Source organism: Rhineura floridana, chromosome 6 (assembly GCF_030035675.1).
Source record: "Rhineura floridana isolate rRhiFlo1 chromosome 6, rRhiFlo1.hap2, whole genome shotgun sequence".
Classification (NCBI taxonomy): Eukaryota; Metazoa; Chordata; class Lepidosauria; order Squamata; family Rhineuridae; genus Rhineura; species Rhineura floridana.
Genome location: NC_084485.1, coordinates 43,941,981 through 43,947,980, shown reverse-complemented (window position 1 = coordinate 43,947,980; position 6,000 = coordinate 43,941,981). Strand labels below are relative to the sequence as shown.

At 48.1% G+C, this 6,000-nt stretch overlaps 1 protein-coding gene across 1 annotated transcript in view; it reads left to right on the top strand.

Annotated features, from left to right (window-relative positions):
• Window positions 1–6,000, top strand: part of MYL9 (myosin light chain 9) — a 29,584-nt gene continuing 23,584 nt past the window's right edge. The window contains exon 1 of the mRNA XM_061631604.1: window positions 1–338. The gene's annotated coding sequence lies outside the window, so the exon portion shown is untranslated. The remainder of the gene's footprint in view (window positions 339–6,000) is intronic.

Below are 6,000 nucleotides of genomic sequence, written 5' to 3'. Positions count from 1 at the left end.
CTTGCTGCTCTAGATTTCCCGCCGCTCGGACGTTGTTTCATCTATATAAGGCAGAATCCTCTCTTTCCCTTCCCTCTGTCCCCAACCCGGCGTCCCACAGCTGAGCTGCTGCCGCCACCCGCACCGGCTCGGCATTCTTTCGCCTTGTATGGCCAAATCCTTTGGGGTGGGAGGGAACCGTTTGGAGAAACTCTCTTCTCCATTGGCCGCCCCGGCCGCCCGATCCCGCTCTTTCCAAACTAGGGCGATTAAAACAACAGCTAGTTAATCTCATCTCTCTGCAGGGATCGGAAAAACGCTTTTCTCTGCAGGCTTTTAACAGCTTCTGTCTGACACAGGTAAGAGCTCTTCCTTTGAGTTCCTTCAACAAGCTCTGTGAGGATGGGGTATGGGTGGCTGGTTGGGGGTGGGCGACTTCCCGTCTGCAAAACAGGGTGGGGGCGAGGATGGGTGATCACTTGCCACGTATACTCGCAACCTTTCGTTAATCTGAAGTAACTCCTCCCTATGATTTTTGCTACAACAAAAGTAACTAGTCCCTGTTGTTTTTCCTGCAGCAAACTAACCTGACCCCTCTGGAATTTACTGCCCAGTGTTCACAGGTTACATTACTCACAACCTATATTAGAACTGTGACTTCAACCAGGAGTGGAAGAGTTTTGATCATTTATTTCAGCTTTTCCCAATCTGGTGCTTTGCAGATATTTTGGACTACAACTCCCATCCAAGGCTGTACTTTGATGTAGTCCAAAACACCTGCAGAGCGCCAGGTTGGAAAAGTTTATTTTATTTTATTGTTCAAGTCAGCTTACATGCATCCCCCCCCAATTGTATCATCACAACAACCTAGTAAATTATGTTAAGCTGAAAAAGAGAGATATGGTGACTGACCCCAAATCACCCAGTGAGCTTCTTGGCTGAGCAGGGATTTGGACTTGAGTTTCTGCAGTGCAGGTCCACCACCTTAACCACTAAGCCACTCTTGGTGGGGAAAGAATCTCCTTTTGTTACTCTTTAAGCAGCTGGCTTTGAATATAGCAGGGTTGTTAAACAGCAGCCTCCCCCAACCTAGAGTCCTCCAGATGTTTTGGACTACAGCTCCCATCAGTACCAGCTAGCACTGGCTGGAATGGGTGGAAGTGGTAGTCCACACCATCTGCAGAGCTCTAGGTTGGGGAAGATTGTTAAAGGTTATCCATGAAGTACATGATCTGTGGTGTGTGATGTGTCCCTCTCTTAATTTTTGAAAGATTTGTCTGACATCCAGCATTCCTGGGGAGGAGAGCTGATTTCAGCCAAGGGTTAATAGAGTTTGAGGGGGGATGTCTTCTAATCATCTGATCCAACCCCCTAATAAATACAGAGCCCCCAACAACAAGAAGGAAAAAATGTGTTTCGGAGAAAGAAATACCAAGTAATCCTGGAGGAAGGGAGGGTCAAGCTGACAGGGGTTGTACAACAGTTCATTTGCTAGACTGTGACATTTGTTCTGCTAGCCTCTAGCAGGGCTGGTGCCAGAAGGTGGCCAGATTGGGCCCTGGCCAAGGGCCCTTGTGGCCCAGAGGGGCCTCTGAAGGGTCCCTCCTTAGGGTGGGAGGGTAGTGCTCCCATTCCATGATCCACTGCAGTGTCAGGTCCTGCAACCCAACCTGCTGCGGATTTCAGAGAAGGCACTCCCAGGTACCCCCCCAATAAGCCCATGCACATGACTCACCTACCTCTCCCATGAGTATGAATGCTGTGCATGCATGCCTGCTATCACCTATGATGGCAGTGGGGGCTTTCCTAATGGGCTGATGCCCCTGATGCCATCTACGTCATTCACATGACACGAGAGGCAGGTGGGCCACAGGGATGCTTATTAGCCCCGTGTCGTCTATATCGGGGGGTGTTGGGCTACGGCGCCCATGGCGGGCTGGTGCCCAAGGGCCCAGTCATGCTTGGTGCTGGCCCTGGCCTCCAGCACCTGCCATTGGGACTAGAAGTGGAAAGGGTTGTCGCTCAGTGACGGAGCAACTGCTTTGCACGCAGAAGGTCCTAAATTCAGTCTCCAGCAGCTCCAGGTAGGGCTGGGAATGCCACCTGGCAGTCAGTGTAGAGCTGCTGCCAGTCAGTGTAGACAGTACTGAGCTAGGTGGACCAATGTGGTCTGACTCAATATAAGGCAGCTTCCTGTGTTCCAGCAATCGGTACAGCCTGTGTTTCGCTTGCAAGCGTTGGTCACATTGAACTGGCATGCCTGACATTGAAAAACAACCACCATCCATCTGGAAGTACCCTTAAAAGAGGCCTCAAGAATGCCCCTGGAAGACCTCATCGTGGCCTTCCTATCCCACTGTGTAATCTTGGTTAGTTGTGAGAGGTAGGAAGATTATACTTTTACTTACTGATGAGAGGAGATGCATTCCACACATGCACAGAAGGGCTCTTTTTTATTACTCCTTTACATGTTCCAAAAGTGAGAGAAATGCTGAAAAACAGTTTCAGGGCTGAGCCCTGGCGGCAATGGAGCCCTGTTGAAAGGGACCTTATGCGGCCCACACAACTGGCTTTCTGCACTTACTTGTGGGTCTGAGCGGGAAATGAACTGGTTTTCTCCAGTCTGCCTCCCTGTCTCCATGTGCATGTGACAGCATTGAAGGAGAGGAAAGGAAAGATGTCGACCTGAAGAATTATGACAAATCTTTGCCACGCTATGAGGGTTTTGCTTTTTTTTTTCATCTTCAGAGGGCAAATAGGACAGGTTGGGGGCATACTGATGAAAACATGCAGCAAATATGGGATGTTACCAACAACAGTAACTTATGCAGCACCTAGTGTGGAATAGGAGTGGAGGTGTGTTGCCTTGCTCACATGAAGTGTCATAACTCTACAGATGTAGCGTTTTAAACTGTGTATATCTGGAGAGGTGATGTCAGACTGAGGTTCAAATCTCTGTGACGCAGATAGGCAACTCACAGCCCACAGGCTATATGTAGCCCATGCAGGCCCTCTCTGCTGCCCGCCACTAGTTTACTAGGCCTTCCTTATCACCAACAAATTAGAAAACTGGGAAGCTGGCCTTACTAAGTCAGACCATTGGTCCACCTACCTCAGTGTTGTCTACACTGCCTGGCAGCAACTTTCCAGGATTTAAGACGGACTTCTCTCCCAGCACTATCTGGAGATGCCAGAAATTGAACTTGAGACCTTCTGCATGGAAAGCTGGTGCTGTGCCACTGAGCTATAGCCCTTCCCACACCCAGCATCGCACTCTCTTCAGCTTGCCAAACAGCTGGTTGTCAGATGGGAAGGGGGAGGCATGCATTGGGATCCCCGAGATCCTATTGTGTGTCTCCCTGCCTGCTGGTTTGAGTGTGTGTGTGTGAGTGAGTGAGTGAGCGAGAGAGAGAGAGAGATCCCCTCACCCACTGCTGCCCACCAAATGAAACCCTTGGAGCCAAACTAGTTTCCTCACCCCACTCTAAGGAGATCTCCTTGGGAGCTCCTTCTGGACTAAGGAGGAGAATTACTAGGATTATTAGATGCCCAAGATAAGCAGTTCTCAAACTTTTTTTCATGCAGATCACTTGAAAATTGCTGAGGGTTTTGGCAGACCGCTTAATAAACTTGTCAAAACCAGTGCCACATCGTGAAAACTGTCGGCCCAAGGCCAGTCCACTGAGAAGGTCCCCTTTAACTGGTAACACTTTAGGGAAAATTTAGTTGGCTTTACCAGAGCCGTATGATGAACCTCACAGGGCCTAAGCCAAGGCCTTCTTAGCCTGTTGGGTAAATCCATCCCTTGTCAACATGGCCTCGATTGTCATTGGAAAAAATAAAAATGAATAAACTGGTCTTCTTGACTGTTCCACAGCTGTTCTGTTTGAATGGAGCTCATGAGCCACCTGTGGCCCTTTGAGAACTTTTGATTAGCACGGGGTGGGGAGCCTCCAGCCTCTAGGCCAATCATGGCCCTTCAGGGGGTCCTATTTGGCCCCCAAGGCCATTCTCTCTAAACCATGCCCATCAGCTGACATCACTTGTGATGTCAGTTGATTGGCGGGAGAACAGAATTTAACCCTGTAGTGACTGTGTGATCCTGTTCCCAGCAGGGAACAAGATTGCACAGTCAAGGCAGCAGGATTTAATTCCTGCTCATCAAGTGAGCAGTTATTAAAGCCCTGTGCAAAAGCAACCTTTGAAAAAGCTCACACAAGAACTACTTCAAACAAGCTTTTGCAAAGCCTTTAAGACAGCTCATTTGCTCCCGTTTGCTCAAACAAGAGAGTGGGGGTGTCTTAAAGCCATTTCCAAATCTCCCTGCACTTGCCTTTTAAGTCTTCTGAGATTGGAGGGCTTAAAAGTAAAGGGGGGAGAGTCGCAAAAGCCTCTTTCAGGCCTCCCCGCACTTTCCTTTTAAGTCTCCCATTTGGAAGGAGCTTGTGCAAGTCTCTCCCTGCTTCCCTTTAAGTCCCTGATCTGAATTTTAAAGAAATCGTGGGGAGGCTTGGAAAAGGCTTTTGCAAGTCTCCCTCCCCTTTTCCTGCAAATCTCTGATGTCAGAGATTTAAAAACAAAGGACAAGGGATTTTGACAGGTAGGCAGTCCTGCCCCTCTGTCAGTCATGTAACATCATAATGATGACAGGTGGGTGCCCCCTGCCTGCCTGTTGAATTTGGCCTGTGAGGCAGATCCTTATCAGGATCTGGCTCATGAAGCCAGAAAAGTTCCCTACCCCCTAGGTTAGCACTTACATTCCTGAACATGATATTACATTTTTGAACATGATAGCTAGTGTATAGTGGAGATTAGCTTGCACAACCAAATGAATGGGGCTTGTGCAGCAGTAGTATTTGGTAGGATTGATCCTTTGAGGAACCATAGAAAGACGAGCCATGTCCAAAGCAATATTTTGTCACTTGGACCTAAACTAGGTTTCTTCTTGAAGCAGTGCAGAATGGAAAGAATACGGGCAATTTAAGGAGATGAGGAAAGTGAGAACTGGACTGGCAATTAGAAGCTGAGGAGGGGGCTATGGTAGTCCTGACTGCAGGAGGTCCAGCCCTTGGCTCACCAGTTGCAGATGTCCTGATTAGTGCAAATGTTGTGCCAGCCTCCATCTATTAAATGAGTGCCGTGTCTCATCAGGGATGATGGGAGTTGGAGTCCAACATCATCTGGAGGAGAACAGGTTGGAGAAGGCTGTATAGCTATCCCAACCAGCTGGCCTATACTGCCCTACATCAAGGTTCCCTTCCCTGCAGTATGTGATGATGAGACACGGCACTCATTTAATAGATGGAGGCTGGCACAACATTTGCACTTATCAGGACATCTGCAACTGGTGAGCCAAGGGCTGGACCTCTGGCAGTCAGGACTACCATAGCCCCCTCCTCAGCTTCTAATTGCCAGTCCAGTTCTCACTTTCCTCATCTCCTTAAGTTGTAGTCCAAAACATCTGGAGGGCAGGTCTTCAGCTGTCTTACACCCTCTCCTCTTTTGAATCAGCCCAGAGATCTCCGTTGCAGCACTAGAGAGCAGCTTGCATGTACATTCCTGGTAACATTATAGGCATTTCCCTGCCAAATGCCTACAAACCACTGGAAGGGAATTAAAAGACAGAAGCTGAACCAAGAAAAGCAGAGGAGGAAGACATACAACTTACAGCAAAAACTTACAGCTAAGGGTGTAACAACTTACAGCCCTAGCAAAGCAGTCGTGCAAAGTACTTTGCCCTCACTGGCATCTTTGAATCATACTGGCATCTATTTGATGCAAAAATTAACTAATTTAAATTTGGTTCTTCTAAATGGTCGTACCTTAGGGGATCTTGAAGGGGAATTTACTTATTTATCCCCAAGAGGAGCATCCCTAATTGATTTAATCTTTGTATCGCATGAACTTTTTCAATTAGTGGATAATTTCAAAGTGGAAGATCGCCCGGAGACTGACCACCGACCCTTAAACACTGTTCTTAATTGTTGCTCAACATCTTTATTATTGAACCACCAGACTTTT